This window comes from Erpetoichthys calabaricus, chromosome 10 (genome assembly GCF_900747795.2).
Source record: "Erpetoichthys calabaricus chromosome 10, fErpCal1.3, whole genome shotgun sequence".
In the NCBI taxonomy this organism is placed as follows: Eukaryota; Metazoa; Chordata; class Cladistia; order Polypteriformes; family Polypteridae; genus Erpetoichthys; species Erpetoichthys calabaricus.
This window is the reverse complement of record NC_041403.2, coordinates 141943226-141965817: the sequence shown is the minus strand read 5'-3', so window position 1 is coordinate 141965817 and position 22592 is coordinate 141943226. Positions and strand designations below refer to the sequence as shown.

Genomic DNA, 22592 nt, shown 5'->3' with positions numbered 1-22592 from the left:
AGAAGCCTTCAGTGGTCTTAAATGTATTGCAGAATGAGACAAAGGGAGATGATCGAGGACAAGAATAGCTGTGCTTAGTTGACAGTCGGTGTCTGCTATATTATGAGGCATTTCCCATGGTGATAACAGTAGGCAATCTTTAATTGTTAAATAGACACACCCTTTATTGGGCTTAACCATCATTTGGTGTGTGACTTTCCATCTCGGTGTCTGTCTTGAACTCTTGTCCGCTTGCAGTCATAACCACTTTGAGCTCATTTTTTATCGCCTAGCTTGACTCTGACTACCCTTTGCCCTGGTCCTTTTAAATGTATTCTGTCTTACTAATTTTTTATCCAAAACTGATCTTGATAATCCTTTCATTGAACACTACAAAGTCTGGAATTCCTTCCTGGGTTGGGGCGGAAGCTATAAAGTGTAAGGTCCACCAAGCATCAGCACCCTCTGATGGCTCTTGACAATTCTGCACCTCTAGGCCTTCTGTAACCATTAAAGGACAAAGCTCCTATGGTAGCCTTCAGGACAGTAATGCCACACTCCTGCTGTTTTATGTGCTGCCTCCTAAAGGTCTGGAGGGAAGCAGCCAGAAATACAATCTAATTTATCACATCCTGAGACCTTTATCTTACCCTCTGTTATCTGGTATGTTTGTGTCCTCTTGTTGCACTCCCAGTTCTGTCTGATCACTTTACGAAATGCAGGCTACCCTGGCACTTGCCACTTTGTTTGCCCTTTAACATCTTAGGGGAATATAGCATGCTTCCTTGTGGGTCTCACTTTTATCTCAATTTTAGGGCCTTACCGAGCCCTATCTTGAGCTGTCTCTCACCCCCCGGTCTCTCAGAAGGCCTAACTACATAAACACTGTTGTCTGAGGTCCCAATTTTCTGTCCCATCATTGTAATTAGAGACTCCTTGCCCACTAAGCATAATAGTGCACATCTGTCTGTAGCACACTAATTTGCATCCACATGGGCATATTGTCTCACCCCACTCACAAGATCAAGATCATTTATTCTGGTGCCCAGTGACATCCTTCTTTTTCAGTAAGTTTAAATGCTTACACATCTCATACTTTTAGAATGGCTGCCACTGTTATCTTTTTTTTAATCATCAGGTAGTGCCACCAGGGAGACAATCCTTTAAAACTCTTTTGATTACTGATTAGGAGAGAACTGATGCACGGTTCTCTGAATCTTCAAAAAGAGGTGTAAAACCAGACAAGCCTTGAAGTGTCAGGGCACACAGGAAGCCTGACATGTAGAGCATCCGCATCAGTAGATGATGGACTGTCAAGGATTCCTCGGGGGCCCAGGCCTCAGTCCGGGGAAGTTTTCCTCTTTTAACATCTGTCATTGAAGACGACACCGTGGAAGATTGCATTATGATCAGGAGACAGCTGGCTGATCACGGGAGGCCCAGTGCTACTAGAATAAGCCTTCTTTAGCAATTCACTATGCTTGATGGAGAGAGATATGAATAACTTCAGAACAGGTGAGCTGCAGGTGCCTATCTGAGTGACATGACGTGAGGGGACAATGTAGGAAAGGAAATTTGGCAGCCATCATTCAACAGACCCCACTCAAAACACAGCTGCTACAGTCCAGACACAAACCAAGTTAACCATTTAACAAATCATCTTCAAAGACTTGGCTACTTATTTGTTAAACCCTAAAAACTGATCAGCCAAGAGAAAAAATTAATACCTTACAAAGCTATTGCGATTTCTTAATGTATGTCTTTTAAGAACTGATCATAATTGTCCAGTTGGTCACCAAGGAGTTAAGAAGATGATGCTGCTGTCCCAAGAGCTGTTGAAATGCTTACGGGTCCTTATGGTCAATAAGAAGGCTGTCTGTTTCCAAGATGCTGACCGCTCAGCCATTCAATGATCCATTTTTCATTTCCTTCTTCACACAGGATAAAGCTCCTGGTCAGTCGGAGGTTCTAACTACAAAAACACTGTTGTCCAAGGTCCTATCTTTGTATCTCCCAAATTAAGACCACCCCAAACATTTGCCCCTGGTCTTTCCTTCAGGTTAGTCAGATGAAATTTTGACTAAATCAAAGATGCAGATCCAATTATTTTTTTGAATATGTCACAATATATTTGCCACATCTAGTGGGACTCAGCTTTGTATCATTGGTCCACCTTCCATGTTGGTCAGATTTGCTTCTTGGAGCATATGTTGTGTCATTTGACACCAGATGGAGTTCTTCCCCACATAACAGAAGGCAAAGCACCTCTTATCCTAGTGGTCTGCTCTTTATGTCTGTCAGATTGAGTCCATCAGCACCTCACAGATGGGCGCTCCTCACATGCCAGTAGTTCTACTTCACAAGAAGGCATATCTCCCCTGCTCTTATTGGTCCCCCTTTCATAGCTGTTAGTTTCAGTCCTCCCCATACAGTGGGAACATCCTTTCATTTCTCAGCAGTCCAGACCCCAAACCTGTGAGTTGAAGCCCTTTCCCACATCACAAATAATATCCTGTTATTTCTTAAATGCCTGCTGCCTATGTCTGTCAGGTCATCTTGTTCCCCACATCCCAAAGGACAAATCCAGTCACTTTTCAGTGGTCCAATATCTATCAGATAATGTCTCTCCTTACATCTTGGAGGGTCCCACACTCCATACCTCTCAGCAGGAGATTCCTTTCCTATTGTGTGACATCACCTGATTTGTTAAAGCAGACAAAATTTGACTCTATCTTAGGTTTTTTCTCCTCTGATTCTTGTTTACCACCCTAATTGCCTGCTTGCCTCCCAGATGTTTGTTTCTTTTGTAATGTATTGCATAATCCGCAGAAGAACGAGGATGCATTGTGGGCTCAGAGCCTGCTATTTCTTGACTGTGAAGTGGAGTAACTTGCCATTAACATTGATGGCCTCCACCTGATTGAATGTCACATTTACACAGCAACCAGAGGGTCTGGCACACATCCCCTCATTAAAGACACGTCTTAAAGCACCAAATTAAAGTATTGTTCACTTCTTAATTACAATCCCAGCTATTGTGATTCTTAAGATTTTATATATTAAAAAAAACAGTACAGTGTATTGTGAGTGGCAAATATTTCTTTAAAGGCAGAAGCAAAGTCAGATGGGAATGAGGTCCATTACACCGGCACATAGCTAAAAGGGGCAAAATTAATTCAAAATCAAAAGACAGGCAAATGGTTGAAGGCTGGTGGAAGGTGGTCTTCCATAAATTTTTTAAATAAAGACCAGATTATTTGATGTGCTAGTTGCTCTTAAATTACATGGGTGCCAAATTGTGACATGCCTTACTATACTATGTACACCCAGAAACAACGGAGCATCGCTGCAGACAAAAGCACAGAGGAACCAGTGACATCTTCTGCAGTTGGCACACAGTGAGAAAATATAAACATAATATCGATAAAAAGGAATTTCTCAGTAAAAATAGAAGATGAGCCAATAACTTTTATACCATTTAGATTCAGAAACAGGCTGGTGACACTGGCAAGAAAAAAAATGAAAAGTAAGGAGGGAGAAGCGGCTGGATTTACTCCTGACTGTAGTGGAACCCAGGAGGTTTCCCAAAGTCAGCTGGAGATACCCAACCTCATATGAGGAGCACACTTAGGGATTGGTAGACATTATCTTGAAAGACTTTAGGGAACATGAAGACTGATTTCATTAAAAAAAGAAGGTGGCAGTCTGAGATCTACTCACTGTAATGGTCCAGTTCCTGTTTGATTCTTTGAAAGCAAGAAATGAAACCTGGTGTGAGAGCTAGCAATACGTCCGCTGTCTGGCAGTGTACTATTTATATGTCGACACGAGACATTTTAACTTAAGTATAGGCGTGAGGCTTTGCAACCAGATCAGACACTTCCATCAAAACTCCAAGATTTAGGGCCCTATTGCTGAGTGCTGTCCATAATGATGGTAAATCACATGCTGTTAGACCAGGGGTTTTCATTCTAACCCTTTTCTTAATTGGTGACCAGTTTTTGCTGCTAATTAATTCCTTTTCCTTTCATTTTAATTGACTTGTTTTTAAAACATGCATTCCCCTGACTTTCTTCAACGTTCCTCTGAACTGCTTCATTTCTTTCCTTAAATGGCACCCAAACAGAAATAAAATGTGAAATGCGTGAGCCAACAGAATACCATTTTAAGTCAGGCCTATAAAAACTCCAACCAATTTCACTCCAACCAGTTGCTTAATTAGGCGCCGATTCCTGTTGTTAATTAAACCCATTGTAAGAGCCATTTGCTAGTTATTTAAGTTATGTAAATGTTTGCCTAAATATTAGTGAATAGTCTATGGGAGGTACCTACAGCCCCCATAAGTTGAATAGAATTGGTATATTCTAATTATTTCTAGCTTCTCTGTCTAAACATTATACACAGTGTGGGATATGGCCGGCCGTTCATCCCAGCCAATGCCCCCAGGCCACCAGATGGAGCCCCCCCCTGCAACGTGGAAGTGCCCCGAATTCCAGCAGGGCCTCATGGACATTGGAGTTTTAATGCACAGCCCTGCTGGATACCATGGGGGCCGCCAGGAGTCGCTGCAGGAAGGCCCAGGGATTTATATTTTCCGTATAGCCCGGAAGTATTTCCAAGTCACGGGAATGGAAGAAATGATATACTTCCGGGCTGAAGAAAAAAGAGAAGTTTTTACCTGACCCGGAAGTGCTGCATAATCACATGGACTGAGGGCTCAGAAACACTTCCGGGTTGAGGACTATAAAGGAATATGGGAAATCCCAGACAGACCAGCTGAGCTGGGTGGAAGGGTGGCAACGCGTCTGGGAGAGTGGAGGATTGTTTATTGTAGTATTGTTATTGATTTACAGTATATGAGTATTGTGGAGAGGAGGGTGCTTTGTGCACTGTTTATTAATAATAAATTCAATATTTTGGATTTTATCTGGTGTCTGGTGTGGTGTCCGAGGGTTCAAGGGAGCGATAGCGCCCCCATCTGTCACAACAGTTAGTCGCCTGCCTTGCCAGGTGTAAGGCGTTGAGGGCACACGGTTTTAAACTGGGTCTTGCGTGTCTTATGTGTCAAGTAACAAGAAAGACAATGAGCTCTATTGAATGTGCAGCGCTGTACGTTTAAAACATACAGAAGAAGAAGTAAAGCATCCTTTAATGTAAAAACAACTAAAGTTTGACAAGAAAAGTTGAGTTTAGAGAAGATAAAATTTTTCTAATATTCTGCCTTTTATTCAACGTGTGTAACAACCTTTTATCTTTATTCTTGTGCGGACTATTTTCTTTGAATTTTCACTAAATATTTTAAAACGAACTTTTGGCCTGAAAGATTTCTTTCGGCTCACGTTTTACCCATGCTTGAACACGCCTTACACACTCGCAGCAACACCCGTTATTTAATTCTGTGGCTTGTTGCTGCTCTCATTGTGCAATAGCATGCATTTCTGAAATTGTTGATTTTCTCTTTCTAAGAGCACTGTTAAAATGTTTTGTGGACCTGAGCAGATCAACATTACTGAGAACTTCACCTTTCTTTATTTTCAGATATTGTATGATGGACACAAGTGGGCCTTTAACAAGGCAGGATCCTGTTCCAGAAAAAGGACAACGGAACAATCAGAGTCCCAGGGCCAACGTAATCACCTGGGGCCTCATGTATAAACGGTGCGTACGCACAGAAATGTTGCGTACGAACCTTTCCACGCTCAAATCGCGATGTATAAAACCTAAACTTGGCGTAAAGCCACGCACATTTCCACGGTAACTCATATCTTGGCGTACGCAATTTCTCCGCTCGGTTTTGCAGACTGGCGGCACCCAGCGTCAAAGCAGTGCTACTGTTCCTGTGTGGTTACTCTTTCTTAGATCCACATCCACGGCGGTGGCTTTATCAAATACACTGAAATTTACCGCATGTCGTTCATAAATTTAATGCATCTGATTGTAATTAACCTGTAACAATATAATGGTCCACAGAATGGTCAAACTACTGTTCCTGTGTGCTCATCCTTTCTTTCTTAGCTCCACATTCCTGACGCGGCTTTATAAATACACTGAAATTAACTGCATATTGTTTATTAGTGTAATGCATCTGATTGTAATTAACCTGCAGCAATATAATGGGCCAGGGAATAGCCATAGTATTCCAAATACCAGAACTGCTTTAGCGTTGTTACTCTCACTGCATCTTGTTCTTCTTTTTGCTGTTCCCGTTAAGGGTTGCCACTGCGGATCATCTTTTTCCATATTACTCTCACTGCACCACTCGGAGTATTTATATCACTGTATCTGAGTGTGAATCACAGCAGCAGATGATCGGAAAGAGAATTATCGGTATACAGTTTCAAGTACACACTACCTCAACCACGGCAAAAAGCGTCAAAGCCTTTCCTGTACGGACCTCACGTTTCAGAAACAGTTTCATCCCAAGAACTATAAATGCACTCAACCAGTCCATCAAGTGCTCCTTGTAGAACTGTTTGAACTTATAAGTACAATCACCTCACTGTAAACTTACACTACAGTTATAATATTGCACAACCTGCGCTACTTTATAAAGCGCCTCGAGTACTTGTTGGATGTATTACGTTCAGCAGGCCAGTATAGTGCATGACAGTGTTTGCACTGCTGGTCTGGAGTCCCAATGTTGTACTCTTGGACAGGAAGACAGGAATTAGGTGAAGAAGTACCTGTGGTAACGAGAAGAGGATTGTGTGTATGTCTGCTAAGACTGCGTTGGTTTGGCAACGTTGCTTTGCAGATGTCGCATTGCCAGAGTTGTGAATGAGTTTTGTTGTGTTTAGTCAGACTATCTTGTGTAGTGAACTTCTTATTGTATTTCTGGCACTCATTTAGTTGTTGGGAAGAATGCCTTTTCTTGTGTTTAGCAAGTGAGGTTTGCGTTTGAAAAGTTTTGTTGCAGGAATCGCACTGGAAGAATGTGGGGAAGGGTTTGGAGGAGGACGAATAGGAATCGAGAAATACCATGTCGGCTGCATGTGGGTGGGACCGGTTTTGAAGAGGAGCCACAGGCAGCGTGGGGAAGGGTTTGGAAGAGGACGAATAGGAATCAAGAAACCCAATGTCGGCTGCATGTGGGCGGGACCGGTTTTGAAGAGAAGCCACAGGCAGCGTGGGGAAGGGTTTGGAAGAGGACGAATAGGAATCAAGAAATGCCATGTCGGTTGCGTGTGGGCGGGACCGGTTTTGAAGTGGAAGCAGGATGAACCAGAAGAGAAATATATATAAGAGATAGGTTCCGGTTACTTAAGATGCTGCAATTGCAAAACAAACGTATTTCCAGGGAGCTAGCACCTCCTAGAGGAAAATAACCATCTGTGGAGAGACTGGAAGATGGTAGTTTACAGACACTTAACATCCAACCAATCGGACCTTGAGAGCATCTGCCAGAACTAATGGGATAAACTGGCCAAATCGAGATGTACAAAACTTGCAGAGACTTCCCATGTAGACTTAAAGCTGTAATTGCTGTCAATAAACAGTCTGAATACTTATATGATTTTGTAATAAATTTGCAAAACGTTCTAAAAACATGTTTTCTGCTTTGTCATTATGGGTTAATGAGTGTAGATTGATGGGCAAAAATTTCAGAGTTGTTCATTTAAAATTTAATTTTAAACACAATAAAGTGTACAGAACGTGAAGGGGCCTGAAAACTAATCCACTGCATCATCTACACCGGTTTCTTGTCACTTGACCTATTCCTACATCATCATTTCATGATTTATGGTATCATGCAAATCTACGTGTAGTTCTGTGAGCCCTTGCTGTATTGCCTGTACCTCCGTCTAGTCACGGAATCCATTATCGTATCATCTGAAGCTGTTTGTATTAGCTGTCTGGTTAATATGGTGGAGCACTTTAAAAAAACTCCTAAAAACCCATTATTTTAATATGTCTTTCTTATAGCTTCATTTTAGTGTAACCATGGTATTCTGTATATGCATTTAATTGCTGCTTTTATCATGGCTCTGCAATCCTTACTAACCCCTACTTTGTCTGCTATTTTTGTTCCAGTTTTCTGTGGTGGTGATCTGCGCCACCACCACCTGATCAAAGCACCGTACAGTCTCTACATTGATGGACTGAAGGCCAGACGTCCAGATGACCGTCATCATCTAATTCTTCCATGTGAACCCTGAAACCCTTGAGTACTGATTGAGATAATTATAGTATGTAGAATGCCTAGTGGTGGCTGGGTGGTCTTGAGGCCTTGGAACCCCTGCAGATTTTGTTTTTTTTTTTCTCCAGCCCTCTGGAGTTTTTTTTTTGTTTTTTTCTATCCTCCTGGCCATCAGACCTTACTTTATTCTTTATTATTCAGTACTAGTAACGGCGCAGTGTGCGAATCCACTTGACTTGAGCATTCATAGTTTTCATCCACATTCTCTGTACATTTACCATTCGTTTGCTCAGAAGTTGATGCACTTGCTGCTTCCTGAGCAGCTCTTCTTTTCTCCACCTTGGCCGCCCGCTTCTTCTCTTCTTTAGTCAGCATCTTTTCACATTAAAACTGATTAGGTCAGTGTTTGTGTTGCAATTACTTAGTACGTTTTCCTTAATTTTTCACTTAAGCTGGCACTTAAAGTCTTCAAACTGCCTCAAGAATTATTTAAGATATGAAGAGGAAGGGGAAGTGATGGCGAAGGTGGTAGGGATGAGAATGGCGCCCGTACGCATGCGCCACATGGCTGCCCTGCTGCCAAGAGTTGATTCTATAATAAAGTAAAAAGAGGAATAACCTTGGAGGTCAATCATCACCCCGAAAGCGGATAGTAGACATCACGTAGTATATGTGTACCACATTTCAGGTCAATAGGTCAAACGGTTTTGCGAGCTACAGGTGATTTAAAATCCTGGACAGACAAACGGACAGCCATTACAATCATTATATTTTAATGATCTGGGAAAGAAATTGCCACTGAGTTATAACAAAGGGGCTACACGGAGTGTTGTGGAGAGGGCAGAGGAGACACAACTGCCACTCTTAATAAGCAGCCACTGGGGTGCTGGGAAGGAGGAACTTTGGAAAGGAGGTTCAGGTCAAAAAAGTGTGTGTTCTCACTCGTGGTGTGGGGTGATTTTTGTTCAGTGCTTGTTTGTTTGTCCTGACTGCATTGTTTTTCGGCCTGTGAAGTCAGAAGAAAAGAAATAAAAGCATTGTCTAGTTTTTTTTTGGACAATTACCACTACTTGCTTGCGAGATTTATTTGCCCACCTGGGAAGGGATACTACAATATATAAAGATTTCCTAATTTTATTTTTATATTTTTCTTTTTCTTTTTTCATCTTGTAAAGCACTGTGAGCTACATCATTCGTATGTAAATGTGGTATAGAAATAAATGTTATTGCTGTCTTTTCTTCCCTTCCTCTATGAGCTACCCCTGTACTTAGCCATTTGATCTACTGCTCCTTCACTTACACTTGAGTCTTGCTGTATAATCTACAGTTGTATTTAGCTAGATGACTACCTGGTCAGTAGTACCACTGCCTCCCTGTAAGGGGGGCCAGGGTTCACATCCCAGGTTCCTCTGGCATGGAGTTTGCATGTTCTCTCCATGGCTGTGTGGGTTTCCTCCGGGTGCTCCAGTTTCCTCTACAGCCGAAAGACTTGAAAGTTAGGTAGACTGGCGATGCTAAATTGGCACCAGTGTGTGTGCTTGGTGTGTGGGTGTGTGTGTTCGCCCTGTGATGGATTGGTGCCCTGTCCAGGGTTTGTTCCTGCCTTAGACAATATGGTTGCTGGGTTAGGCTCCAGCACCCCTCACTCAAGACCCTAGTCTGGATGAAGTGGGTAAGTAAATGACATAACATTACCTGGTCCATCATCTAAACCTGTGTCTTGCAATTTGATCCTTTCCTCTACCCTGTAAATCAGTGTCTCATCATGTGATGCCGTGGTCTATCACCTACGCCTGTGTCCAAACATGTGATCCGTTGTTTGGCTCTCCAGAACCGGTGTCTAATAATCTGCATTCTTGCTCTGCCACTCTGAAGTTGATTACAGGCCTCTTGAAACTTGGCTGTGGAGGACAAGCCCATTTTTTATTACATTTGCTCTATTTTCAGCTTCAATTACATCTAAACAGCTGCTCATCACCAGACTTAATATTTAATGCAATACTTTCTAGATTAAGATTGTATTACTAGTGGGAGGGCTATATTTCAGGGAGGCAGCTGGTCTTGAGAGACGATAAATTTATTAGTTTGATTTAGAAGGAGGAAGCAGATAAACTCTCAGCCAGGGAAAATGTTGAAAACTGCAGATGGTGCTTCCTCCTCTTGTCTCTCTTCCAAGAACGAAATTGTCATCCATGTGTAGCCCAAGAGGATTTGGGAGCTCTCCACTAACCAGATGCCTATGAACACAATTCCAGAGGTGGTGTTGTTTGACCCTTACTCATTCTCAGGTTTATAAATGGAGCAGGAATTAATTAGACATAAATTGAGTCCAGATAAAGGTGTAAAATATTATAGTGGACCGGCAAACCACCTAGAGGCAGACAGAGTCACACAAGAAGACTAATAAAGTGGGGGCATCTGGGCTGACATGCAGAAATGAAGATGAGATGTGACCTCAATGATTTTAAAGTAAAGCATGTGTCACACACGTGCAATTGGGAGGCAGCTAAAAGGCCTGAGTAACAGTAGTACCACGCCAGACCAGGGGGTGGCGAGCTGATACTTCCAGTATCAGTGTCATTGATGACATCACTTCTGGCACTGGCGCTATTGACAACGCCACTTCCAGTATAAGTGTCATTGATGACATCACTTCTGGCACTGGCGCTATTGACGACGCCACTTCCAGTATAAGTGTCATTGATGACGTCACTTCCTGACCCGAAAAAGTCCCTTCTGGGTCCGGCGGTATGGAGGATGTCACTTCCGGTCCAGATGACATCACTTCCAGTCCCGGTCCCGATGACATCACTTCCTGTCCAGGCCTTTAAGGCCGCCATATTTTCAAATTCAAATCAGTTCTGTTTTGGACTCAAACCTGTGAAGAACTCAAGCAAAATTACCCATTTTCAGCCAGGGTATATAATACATGGGGGGGCTGCCCCAAACCTTTTTGATGTCATGTGACTGTTTTTGTGACACGTGCCAGGAGTGATCATGGAGGCTTCAAGAATATAAAATGAATGGGGCTCAAGTTCAAGAAGTGGACAGAGTAAATGCAGAATGTCCAGTGAGACATCTGAGCAGCCAGCCTTGTGAATGGCTGCTTATTTTTATTGATAGCCAACCTTGGCAGCCCCTCATTTGTGGCACCTCTGGTCTTCATATAACAAACAATTCTATAAAATAAATGTGAATTCAAATGGATACACAGTTATAACATATTTTATGTATTCTAGTAGGAAAGAACATGCTATAGATTTCATGAATGACAAAGACTTGATGAACTCGGAATCTGTGTTTTTACTTACAGCAGTACAGATGAGGATTAAACGTCTGGTGCATTGGCAGTTTGCAGGAGTGAAGACCTGTGCCTCCTGGGCACCTTGGCTGATATTTTAGGTACTCTTTATAGTTTTTATGCTTACTATGTTGTTTAATTTCAAATCTTATTATTACACTAAACTGAGTCATTTGGTAATCTCAGCTTTACATATCTGATATCTTCCATCAGTTTGGATTAAACGGCTATTAAGCACAAGGTTTGCCTGTACACCCAAAAACCTATAGGATACACATTCTGATAATTTTACTATCAAACAAAACAAGACTGTCCACTACATAAGGTTCTGCATTTTCAGGTAATGGTGTCAGTTAGTGATGTGGAAGGATCAGAATGAGTCATAAAACACAGATGAACATTAAACTTTCTATTTTATGGTAGTAAGTGAAAAAAGCTGACGGAACAAAATGGTGTCCTGGATAATGGACTATCTGTTAGACAGACCACAGTTTGTGAGACTCAAGGACTGTGTTTCTGATACAGATGTGACCAACACTGAAGCACCACAAAGAACCATCCTGTCTCCATTTCTCTTCACTCTGTACACCTCAGACTGTAAGCACAACACCAGGTCACATCATCTGCAGAAATTCTCAGATGATTTTGCACTTTTCGGGTGTATTGATAAAAGGGATAAGACAGAGTGAAGAACTTTGGTGTCTGCAACTCCACAATGGCAAAATCAAGAAGCTGGTTATTGAGTTTGCCACAACAAAGACCCTTTGTGTCTGGTCACTATTCAAAGGTGGTACATTGCTGTAAGTACTTGGGGGTTCAAGTCAGTGACCCCTGGACTGGGCTCTGTGCTCTCTTCATGTAGGTAGGAACATCCTTCACATCTTACACAACTCTGTGAGGGACTTTCTACATTGTGGTGTCGTCACTTCAAGAGAAGCCCACCGAATCAACAAGCTCATTTAAAGGACAAGCTCAGTTACTGGACACACTCTAGACTCCGTGGAGGTCGTAGCAAAGGAGAGAATTACAACCCAAAATCAGAAAAAGTTGAAACAGAATGGAGAATACAAATAAAAAAGAAATTACTTTGACTTTTATTTCATTGCAGATAGTTTGAACCCAGGATATTCCATGTTTTGTCTGGTCAACTTCATTTCATTTGTTAATACACAGCCATTCGTGCATTCCAGGGCTGCAACACATTCTAAATAAAGTTGGGACAGGGGGCAAATTAGGGCCAGTAATGAGGTAAAATAATTAAATAATGATGTGATTTCCAACAGGTGATTGTATTCATGATTTGATACAACAGCCGTATCCACGAAAGGCTGAGGAGCAAAGATGGGCAGAGGGTCTCCAGTTTGTCAACAGATACATAAGGAAATTATTGAAATGTTTAAAAACAATGTTCCTCAAAGAAAGATTGGAAGGGATTTGTGTATTTCTCCTTCTGCAGTGCATAATATCAAACAAATAAAGGAATCTGGAGAAATTTTAGTGCGTAAAGGGCAAAGGCGCACTCCTAAGCTGAACACCCGTGATCTCCGATCCCTCAGACGGCAGGCCCTGCATCAAGAAGCATCACTCATCGATAGCTGATATAAGCACATGGGATTACAAGGGATGGGTTTGGCAAACCTTTGCCAGGCCTACAATACAAAGTTACATCCACAAATGCCACTTAGAACTTTACGGTGCAAAAAAGAAGCCTGATGTTAAAGATGTCCAGAAGTGGCGTCAAGTTCTCTGGGCTCAGAGGCATCACACCGTGGAAAGGTGTATTCCAGATCTTTGTTGGAAGAAATGGACACAAGTCCCAAAGCCAAAGTCTGTAATGGAATGGGGTTGTGTGAATGTCCTTAGCAAAGGGCACTTATTTATACTTTAATTATATTTTTAATGTATATTTCTGTGTTGGCAGCATTAATGTAGAAAAATACATTGAGATTTTAGAGTAACATATGCTGCCTTCAGGATGATATCTTTCCCTATGTATTTTTCAACAAGAAAATACAAACGCACGTTACAAAGGCATAGCTGTGGAAGATGAGGGTACAGGTACTGGACTGGCCTGCCTGTCTGCCTGCACTCCTGACCTGTCTCCAGTAGAGAATATGTGAAAATTCTGAAATGAAAAATATGATGAGGACGACCCTATACTGTTGTACAACTGAAATGCTCCATCGCTTGGTATCTTCAGTGCGACATTGCAAAGTGGTCAATGCTTTACCGTCCCAACATTTTTTGGAATGTATTGCAGGCCTGAAATGCAGGAATGGATGAATATTAACAAATAAAATGAAGCTGAACCAACAAAACATGGAATATCTTGGGATCAAAATAAAAAAAAATGAAATAAAGGTCAAAATAAATCACTGGGTTTTTGTTTTTTTTATTTTTTCATACCATCTCAACTTTTTCTGAGTGCCATTATGAACAATGCTGCACATCCCCTCTCTAACAAACTAACACTGGGTACTTTCAGCCAACGAATTATTCAGCAAACGTGTTTCAGGAAACTGCCCTCTGGGGATAAATAAAGTAATATCAACCTCGCTATGTTAGAATTGACAGGCCTGTCAGAGTCGCTGACTGTTAGGGGCCCTCTGGTCCATTACATGCATAGAGACTGGCGTGCGCTTATTGCAGCCTTTCAATTTCAGCTTCTGTGGGTGAAAATCAGATGGGGGTGAATATATATATATATATATATATATATATATATATATATATATATATATATATATATATATATATATATATATATATATATATATTGTATTCCATGATCTGCTTCTCGCAACTGATGAGGGCCCCGTGGCAGATGTTGGCCGAATGGCAGACCAACCACATATATTACCTGGTAGGTAACCACCCATACAATCAGGTTGGGACTCAGACTACGAATGCAATGAATGTAATTACTCCGGACCTACAGGCTGTCAAATAAACAAACTACACGCCGTGGCGCAGAGTAAAGGGACTTTGTCTCTGACGCTGAAGTCAGAGGTTCGATCCCCGAGAGGGGAGCAGTAGAGTGTGTACGCCTGATGAGCCTAAATAAGGGCGAAACACATGTCTCGTACTCTTTGCATTATTTGACAGTAAACTATGCAACATTCCATGATCTGCTTTTCACAACTGAAGAGGGCACCATGGTGGATGTTTGCCAAATGGCAGACCAACCACATGCGTTACCTGGTAGGTAACCACCCATACAATAAGGTCGGGACTCAGACTACAAATGCAATGAATATATATCCCTCGCTATATCGCGCTTCGCCTTTCGCGGCTTCACTCCATCGCGGATTTTATATGTAAGCATATTTAAATATATATCGCGGATTTTTCGCTGCTTCGCGGGTTTCTGAGGACAATGGGTCTTTTAATTTCTGGTACTTGCTTCCTCAGTTGGTTTGCCCAGTTGATTTCATACAAGGGACGCTATTGGCAGATGGCTGAGAAGCTACCCAACTTACTTTTCTTTCTCTCTCTCTTGCGCTGACTATCTGTGATCCTGACGTAGGGGGTGTGAGCAGGGGGGTTGTTCGCACACCTAGACGATACGGACGCTCGTCTAAAAATGCTGAAAGATTATCTTGACGTTGCTACCTTCTGTGTGCAGCTTTTAAGTATGCTGCACGGTGCTTCACATACTTAAAAGCTCAAAGGGCACGTATTTCTCTCTCTCTCTCTCTCTCTCTCTCTCTCTCTCTCTCTCTCTCTCTCTCTCTCTCTCTCTCTCTCTCTCTCTCTCTCTCTCTCTCTCTCTCTCTCTCTCTCTCTCTCTCTCTCTGCTCCTGACGGAGGGGGTGTGAGCTGCTGCCTTCAACAGCTTTGTGCCGCGGTGCTTCGCATACCTACAAGCCAAACAACCCTATTGATTTTTTTGCTCCTTTGAAGAGGAAGATATGTTTGCATTCTTTTAATTGTGAGACTGAACTGTCATCTCTGTCTTGTCACGGAGCACAGTTTAAACTTTTGAAAAAGAGACAAATGTTTGTTTGCAGTGTTTGAATAACGTTCCTGTCTCTCTACAACCTCCTGTGTTTCTGCGCAAATCTGTGACCCAAGCATGACAATATAAAAATAACCATATAAACATATGGTTTCTACTTCGCGGATTTTCTTATTTCGCGGGTGGCTCTGGAACGCAACCCCCGCGATGGAGGAGGGATTACTGTATATATATAATATATATATATATATATATATATATATATATATATATATATATATATATATATATATCTTAATACATAATTTGCCTGCCTCATGACTCACTCACTCACTCACTCACTCACATCCGTCCGAAGACGGATGCGCAGTCGCCTTCTGCGCATGTCCAAAGCCGAATGCACAGTCGCCTTGTGCGCAGCTGCCCGAAAAACGTTACGAGACTGACATCCAACCCCAACATTGTGGCAGGCGGCGGATTTACGGCCGCAAAAATTCAAAGGGAAAGACGACTTCGATTAAAGCTCTAGAGGCCTGAAAGGCGATTTCGACTACAGCTCGAGGCCTAATTACGCATTCTGATTCAATTACGCATTCATTCAATACACCTATATCAGGTTTGTGGTGCTTATACTTATTACTATTCTATATTGTACTGGAACATTCATCATTCAATATTATACTATAGGCCTGGAAAATTCATCAACTAACAGTACAAGCCTGTACAGTAATGAGTAAAGCGGACTACAATCATTGCAAAACAAATTCTTTGTTACTTATCATTTGTTCTTCATACACTGCTGACACAAACTCGTGCCCATTTCATCTTACGTTGTCGAAACAGGCTCTTTGTCTAGTATATATATATATATATACACACATACTGTGGCGGACAGCTGGGGTTCCTGCCAAGCCGGGACGCCTGGAGGATGGAAGGACCAGGAGAGGAACACTGTCTCCTCCAGGAAATGAGAGGGCAACCACCCTTGTTGGCATTGGGGCCACAGGATCAGAGTTTAGAAGCTCAACCCTGTTGGGACCCATGGCCACTGCCAGAGGTCGCCCTGATGGTTACAGAGCCATGGACTGCAGCACTTCTGCCACACCAGTAAGTGCTGCCAGAACAGGAACCAGGTACACCCAGAGTGCTTCCAGGTGCCCATGCAGCATTTCCGGCACACCTGGACGTGCTGCAGGAAAGTCATCAAAGAGCACCTGGAGCTCATGTGGGTGAAGTATAAAAGGGGCCGCCTCACTCCATTTGAGGAGTTGGAGTCAGAAGGTGGAGGACAGAGCTTGCAGGAGAGGAGTGAAAGCTGCAGAGAAGATTAGAAGAAGAGAGAAAAGAGAAGGAAGGAAAAGAAGGACTGTGAGCATTGTTGAGGATTTGTGCATTGTGTGGTGCTGTAAAAACCAAAGAAGAAAATGAAACGTGTGTGTTTTTGGGACTTCTGTGTGTCCTGTGTCTGTCTGTAGTTGGGCTGATCTCCACTATATATATATATATATATATATATATATATACTGTATATATTATATATCCATCCATTTTCCAACCCGCTGAATCCGAACACAGGGTCACGGGGGTCTGCTGGAGCCAATCCCCGCCAACACTGGGCACAAGGCAGGAAAAAATCCTGGGCAGGGTGCCAACCCACCGCAGATATATATATATATATATATATATATATATATATATATATATATATATATATATATATATATATATATAGTAACAGATAGTGGGCGCTATCGCTCCCTTGAACCCTTGTTCGAGACGCCAGACACCTGATAAAAGTCCAATATGACTTTATTTTATAATAATAATGTGCACAAAGCACCCTCCACTCCACAATACTCATAAATCCAATAATCAATAAACAATAATCACAATCCTCCACTCCCAGACGCGTTGCCACCCTTCCACCCAGCTCAGCTCAACGTCTGGGATTTCCCATAGTCCTTTTATAGTCCTTGACCCGGAAAAGGATTTTTTTTCCCTACGCCCCGGAAGTATGTCAAAGAAAGATTTTTTTTCTGACCCGGAAGTGTTCCGCCCTCTCTGTCCATGTGAGTAGGAACACTTCCGGGTCAGAAAAAAAATCCTTTTCTTCACCCCGGAAGCACGTCATTCCTCTTGTTCATGTGACTTTGACATACTTCCAGGGCGTAGGGAAAATAATTACTGCTCCTCCCTGCAGCACCTTCTAGCAGCCTCCATGGTATCCAGCAGTGTTGTAAAGGAAAACTCCAATGTCCATAATTCCCTGCTGGCATTCGGGGTACCTCCATACTGCAAGGAGAGCTCCACCTGGCAGCCTGGGGGTATTGGCTGGGATAAATGGCCGGCCATCTATCACAATATATATATATATATATATATATATATATATATATATATATATATATATATATATATATATATATATATATATTGTAACAAGGCGCTATATAAGCACCCGACCAGACACAGATTCACACCAGATGCACGTATAAAAATAGAAAGACTTTTATTTTTCTTCACCTGTGGGGCATGTCTTCCCCGTAATCATCATAGACACAACACAGTCCCAAGTGTGAAATAAGCACCACCAAAAACACACCACACACTTTCCTTTCCTCTTTCTCTTCCACCACCACTCCTCCTCCAAACCCTGCCCTCCTCCTCCTCCCGACTCTGGCCAATGAGTGGCGGTTGCTGGTTCCTTTTATTAGGTACCCAGAAGTGTTCCAGGTGCTTGATTGCCAACATCCGGCTGCACTTCTGGGTGTGGTGAAACTAGTGCCCAAAAGGGGCTAGCAGCTCCTCCTGCAGCACCCCCTGGTGGCGCCTGCAGAACCCAACAGGGCTGCAACAAACTCCACCTCCCATGAAGCCCTGCGGGAGTACGAGGCACCGCTGCAACCCAGGGAGGCTGCCATCTAGCATACAGGGGGAGATATTGGGTTTCCCATGCTTGCGCTCCTGGAACATATGCTGCCCTGGCCACCCCTCACAATATATATTGTCGTACATGGTTGGGGGTCAGACCCGGCCGGGAACGCCTGGAAGGACTGGGTTGTGGCGTATTTATCCTCCGGGCCACGAGGGGGAAACCGCCCTGGAGTAGAAGAGACCACGGAAGTGAAGCAGGGAGGCTCAAAGACCGTTGGGGCCTCTGGTCACCGCCAGGGGGCGCCCCCAGCCTCATGGAGCCCGGGACTTATTCACTTCCGCCACACCCATGGAGGACGATCCTTCCAGGGTCACCCCGGAGTGCTTCCAGGTGCTCTCCCGACTCTTCCGCCACACCGGGAAGTAACGTCAGGCAGAGCACCTGGAGCTCATCCGGGTGAGAATAAAGGGGGCCGCCTTCCTCCAATCAGTGAGCTGGAGTCGGAAGCAGGAGCAGGACGAAGATCCTGGAGAGAGAGGACAGGTGGCCCAGGGACAAGGAGAGAGAAGGCCCAGGAGAAGGGAGACTGAGGCTACAGGCACTGTGAGTTGTGCGGGGACTGTGTTGTGTTGTGGAAAAGGAAAATAAAAACAAAGGTTTGGATAAAGATGTGGTCTCCGACTGGTGGTGTCCGGGCAAATATCACAATATATACTGTAATATATAATTATTAAAGTCTGTAAAAGAACAAGTAAATGTAAAGAGCTCAAAATAAAAGGCAAACCACAGGCAAAGGTATCCAAAAAATACAGGAAAAAAGCAAAAATGGAAAAACAAAGATGAGGTTAAAAACACTTAATTTCAAACTTGGCAGAAAACACTGACTCAAGACAAAATGCTTAATGCGTTTCATTTAGCCAGCCTCCCTCTTTTATTCCCCTTGGTCTCCACACATCACGTGACTGATAAGATGGTCCAAAGACAAAATGCATTCAAAGAGCATAGCCAAGGACCCCATTCAGACACAGAGCCAACCACTCTGTCTGGGAGCAGCAATCTACCCAGTATGGGAGCAGCAGACGGGCAGTGGACTACATACTATATAGGAATAGCTGATGGGCAGTAGACCTGCCCAGTATAGGAGCAGCTTCCCAATATGGGAGTACCTGATGGTCAGGAGATTTCACACGATACAGGATGGGCAGCAGGACTGCACACTATACAGGAGTATCTGATGGGCAGCAGGCTACTTAGAATAATGGCAGCTGATTAGCAGTTAAATCACCACTGCATCAACGTCCATGAAGCCACTAACTGCCAGTTTGACAGCAGGTGATGAGCATCTGAATCCCCTTCAACTTTTGAAGTCTTAGTATGCCAGCATGTGAATGCCAGAAGACTCCTTACCACCTCATCTCAGCAACTGCAAAGCAGCAGAATCCGCAGAATGATGGCAGCTGATTAGCAGCTGACTCCCTGAATTATCAGCACTTGTATAATGGCAGACTCCACTATATCCATATAGCTTGACCAATAGACTAATTAATATGGCACCAGCATGTGAGCTGATGAGAAGCAGGCATCCCATTAAGATAGCAGATAAATAGTGTGGTACTACCTAATCTATTCACGTCTGTAATACTGAAGACTCGGAGTTCAGCAATAGTTGATGAGCAGCGGATGGACTCCCCACTATTTCCGAATCTTAACACCAGCAGAGTCCTCAACACTAGACATGCAGCCATCTCTGCCGTATATATCAGCTTGACAGCAGGTGATGAGCAACTGACTCACAGTTATATCAGACATGCCTGTATATCTACAACTAAAGATCACCCGACACGGTGCCCTAGCTTATACCATTTAGCCTTCAGCACCAATGCATCGGCATCTACAAAGCAGTAGATTCCCAGGACTGTCCAGTTTACTAGCATCAGATAAACAGCAGACTTCCAGTAAGTGATGAGCAGCACATTCTCAGGGTTTTGATATCTCAAGAACAGCCATTTCTCTAAGGTATTAGAGATTTATGAACCGCAGACTCACAGCAGTGTCCTTCCAGTGTAGCTACACCTGCTGAGTAACCGACTCTCAATTTATTATATTTGAAGACCTTCTGATTAATCAATATATCAGCATCTGTAAAGTCACACATTTATCAGTATGGCAGTAATATATGTGAAGTGCACAATAGCTAATCAGTGCCCAACTCCCATATGTATCAGCACCCACAGAGCAGCAGATTTCAGCGTATCAGTGTCTAAAGACCACTAGTCAGCAATGAGACAGCAGATCATTGGTAGCCCATTCCACTAGAGCAGGGGTGGGCAATGTCGATCCTGGAGAGCCGCAGTTGCTGCAGGTTTTTGTTCCAGCCCACCTTTTTAATGAGAAGTCAATTATTGCTGATGAAGCACTTATTGCTTAAGTGACATTTTGATGCTTCATTTTAGTGGTCTTGCTTATTAAGGTTCCCACCCTTAATTGCTTATGTCAATCTTAAAACGCTGCATTCACTGTTTTTTAATGACTTCTTATTAAAATAGCAATCTTATTAAAATTAGCAATAAGATGGAAATGACAAACTGGCCAGCAGTTCTCCATCTAGCTTGTTTCCATTTACCTCTGTGTGTGTTAATCATGCACTGTTTGATTTAATAAAACACGTAATAGAAAATGTGACAGACTGAAAATGATCCACTTCAGACTTCCAATCATTTGGATGATATCCTGTGATATAAGACCTTACATTGCAGAGCAACAAGTCTGAGATTGACAAGGATTGGTTTCTAATTAAGTAATTGGGTTGGAATGAAAACCTGCAGCCATTGTGGCTCTTCAGGACCGACACTGCCCACCCCTGCACTAGAGCATCAGCATCTGAAAAGCAGGACAATTCCACTTTGAGAGACATTGATGGGCAGCAGACTCTCCAGGACATTACTTTATGCTGCTCTCCAGCATGTTAGACACAGCTGGTGTGCAGTCCACTTTTGTATATCAATGTAGCACAAGCAGAAGCCACTTCAGTGTATCAATCCCAACATATACAGTAGGAGGGTCATACTGAAATTAACGAGTAACCAGTTTTTACAAATAGAAAACTAATAAATTAGTTTTTGCACCCTTACAGAAGAAGTCCATTTCAGCCACCTGAAGACACTGATGTACGACTTGCTGGATTGCCTCAAGCCCTCACAATATCAGTCTCACATCTGGTCCTTTACAACTCAAAAAAAAAATTGCAATCAGACGGTGCCAGACAGGGAATGTAAAGAGGATGGAGAAGACCTTTCCATCCAATTATCTCAACTTCTTTCAAGATCAAACAAGCACAGTGAGGCCAAGTGTTGTTGTGCTGCAGGATGATCTTCTTTCCAGGAGGTTTATCGCACAATGCATGATGGAACTTCTTTAGTGTTTGGACATGATGACCATGTTTGGGTTTATGCAGGCTGCAGAACTTTGATCAGAGCATCCAAAAAGAGCCATAACCACTGCAGCTGATGGCACTGTTTTGACTTCTTTTAAAAAATTAGATGATGGCATTCCATGCTCTCACATTTTGTCTGACCCAACTTCTCACAGTACTGGCAGCAATACATGTATCTCCAGATACAGGTCTACACTGAAGCCTACAATGAAAGTCAGCAATGGGAATTTCCTCTCTAACAAGAAATTCAATCACAGCATGCTACATCACTGCCAGCCATTTCTTCTGAATGTCGGTGTGGTGACGTGATTTAAGCTAATGACATCATTAGTAACTCACGGGTGAGACAAGACATGTCACCACCTGTCAAACAACATTCGTTCTTCTTTTGCTAGCAGCTGATAAGCAACAAACTCCCACCTGACAACAGCTGACGAGCAGTGGAATCCCCACTTTAGAAGCATTTGAGGAGCAATGGACTTCCCTTAGTGATAGCTACCGATGAGTAGTTGCCTCCCAAGTCTGAGAGAAGCAGACAAACACCAGATGCCCCAGCCCAAATGTAGCAGACTTACTAGCACAAGAGCTTCAGATGTTCGGATGATTCAATAATAAAACTACAAATAAGGAGTAACCACCTGCTGAAATGAAAGCAGTTGATGAGCAGTGGGATCCCTATTTATTGACATTTGATGAGCCATGGACTTCCCCTTATTATAGCTACTAATGAGTACCCCCTCACGAGTCTGAGAGGAGCAGACTGTTCTGTCAGGGCACTGGCAGATAAACAATTTTAGTACTGCCAGTAGATACAAAAACAAAAAAGGTACAAGAGCAAATGGAAACCAAAGCCAAAATGAGAGACAAAACTCAAGATTGCTAGAATAAGCAAGAGGTCAAAACCAAAAG

General features: G+C 42.8%; 1 protein-coding gene across 11 annotated transcripts in view; it reads right to left on the bottom strand.

Moving 5' to 3' along the window:
- Window positions 1–22592, bottom strand: part of ptprt (protein tyrosine phosphatase receptor type T) — a 651792-nt gene that overhangs the window by 595610 nt on the left and 33590 nt on the right. The window lies entirely within an intron of this gene.